This window comes from Schistocerca piceifrons, unplaced genomic scaffold (genome assembly GCF_021461385.2).
Source record: "Schistocerca piceifrons isolate TAMUIC-IGC-003096 unplaced genomic scaffold, iqSchPice1.1 HiC_scaffold_1211, whole genome shotgun sequence".
Classification (NCBI taxonomy): domain Eukaryota; kingdom Metazoa; phylum Arthropoda; class Insecta; order Orthoptera; family Acrididae; genus Schistocerca; species Schistocerca piceifrons.
Window position 1 is genome coordinate 30001 of NW_025727028.1, and position 2500 is coordinate 32500.

A 2500-nucleotide genomic window follows, 5' to 3' on the forward strand; every position below is an offset into this window, starting at 1 on the left:
CAGCCCCAGGTACCGGAAGGTTTCACCCACACGCAGGGCAGGCATGGTGGTATTGCCTGCTGTGAAGGTGACATTGCTGTCCACCTTCACCTTCTTCTCGCGCCCTGACGCGACTAAGGCGAGGGTGAAACACTTCCGGGCGTTGATCTGCAGCCCCAGGTGGGCGAGGGCTGCGGTAGCTGCGTCGATGAGGGACTGCAAGCCCCTCGGGGTCGCTGCAAACAGCAAGACGTCATCTGCAAAGGCCGCAGCGTTGACTCTGCGACCGAGGATCCGAGCTCCGATGTGGGAGGGCAGTTGGCCTAAAACGTAGTCCACCGCAAAGTTGAACAGGAGGGGGGAGAGGGGATCGCCCTGGCGAACGCCCCGTGCTGGCTGCACAGACACGCCCACGCCGGCGCCGTCCGCTATCACTGTCGTGCTGCCCTCGTAGCACCGCTCGACATACTCGACAAAGCAATCCGGCAGGCCATGCGCCTTCAGCACGGGGCGAAGGGCAGCATGATCTACCGAATCGAATGCCTTAGATACGTCGATCGATGCCACAAAGACAGAGCGGCAGGAGCGAACTGCGTCGGTGAGAGCAGTGTCCAAGATGAAGGTATTTTCCAACATCCCATCCCGAGGGATGAATGCCCGCTGACGTTCGTCCACAGCACATGCGCGCATCAGGCGTGACGCGAGAACCTTGTGAAAGGTCCGCGCCAACACCGAGCAGACCGTAATGGGGCGAAAGTCAGCGGGGGATGTTGGTGCAGCCGTTTTCGGGAGAAGGGACGTCCGCGCGCGAAGCAGGCGTTCCGGAAGGGCGCGGGCCAGAAGGAAGAGATTCATCACTTTCACCAGGACTTCGTGCGGCAGGCGCCGCAACTCCGCTGGGGTAAGGCCGTCCGGCCCGGCTGCTGATCCCCTGGGCGGCAACGCGGCGGCGACCTCCTCATGTGTGACCGGCCCCCATATGCACTCGAGAGCGACAGGCTCTGAGTGCGGGAGGAGGCGGTCACGAATGAAGCCCGCGGTGGAGATGGGCTTCTTAGTGAAGAGGTCCGCCCAGAAGTCCAGCAGACCAGGGATGGCAGGTGGCGGCTGGAGCAGGGTGCCATCCAAGAGGCCGCGCACGCAACGTGCACGCGACCGTCGGAAGGCATCCTGCGTTCTCGCGTACTCCCAGCGGCGCCGCTTGCGCTTCTGCGTCGGCGGCGCGGCAGGCGGCCGCTTCGATGGTTGGCGCGGCCGCTGTGTCCTGGTGATCGATCTCTCCCCTCTGGACCCGACCGACGCAAGGGCATCCGGGAGCATGCCCAGGATGACATCGGGCGGCGTGCCCCGCCCCAGACCTATGACACGATCCAGGGCAGAGAAACGCTGGGCGGAAGCGGGTAGCCCCGCCAGATGCTCCCAGATGGCGGCGTCAGTCGGCCCCTCCGGCGGCGGCCCGGTGGTGTCGGCCGCGAAGTCCTCGGCTGCGTCGACGGGCGGCGCAGCGGCCTCGCCCGCGTCAGGCAGCGGGCTCGCTGCTCCCCGGCGGGACGCCGGCTCTTCCCCCCGACCGACCTCAAGCGCCTCCATGAATTGGCGGACAAGCTGTTTGTGGGCAGCTTGCCGCCGTCGGCACTTGATTGCCTCGAGCGTTCGGTCGGGGAACATCCTGATGAGTTCTTGATTGACGAAGAAGAACCGGGCGTCCCTCTCAAGGAACAGTTCGGCCTCCGCCTTGGCGAGCGACAGGACTTCTTCCTCCGTCCACCTCGCGCGATGCCTCTCCGTGACGATCTCCGCGTTGGCGGCCGCAAGATGTTGGCGGCGGCGATGGACCCCGAGACCGTTCTTGGTTGTAAAGCTGCGGTGGCACTCACTACAGGTGTATTCAGCTGCAAAAGTTACAAGATTTTCGGCACGGCCGGTTGGCCGGCTAGGTGCTGGGGGAGTTGGGGTGGCGCCTTCAGCGGAAGGGCCACCACTTATTCTCTGCTTACTGCCCCCAACTAACAAAGGGATAGTGCGAGGGGGGGCTGGTAACCCCCCCAAGCCCCTGGTGCGGTCTTCCACTCTGCGAAATCAGCGGGCCCACGAGAAGGGGAGAAGACCGCAGGAGAGGAGAGGCTAAGAGGGCTAGGCCCATGTATTGCGCATCACTCTCCCTGTAACTATAACCCAAGGAAGGCACCTCGCAGCAGCAGCACGACTACATCAAGACCGCACTTCGAGAAGCCAAGTCCGGATGCAGCCACACCGCCGCCACTTGGCCACCTTAAGAGAGTCATAGTTACTCCCGCCGTTTACCCGCGCTTGCTTGAATTTCTTCACGTTGACATTCAGAGCACTGGGCAGAAATCACATTGCGTCAACACCCGCTAGGGCCATCGCAATGCTTTGTTTTAATTAGACAGTCGGATTCCCCCAGTCCGTGCCAGTTCTGAGTTGATCGTTGAATGGCGGCCGAAGAGAATCCGCGCACCCGCGCGCCCCCGGAGGAGCACGCTAAGGCGGACGCGGCCTC

At 63.3% G+C, this 2500-nt stretch overlaps 1 pseudogene; it reads right to left on the reverse strand.

Moving 5' to 3' along the window:
* Positions 1-2500, reverse strand: part of LOC124729499 — a 7959-nt pseudogene that overhangs the window by 2825 nt on the left and 2634 nt on the right.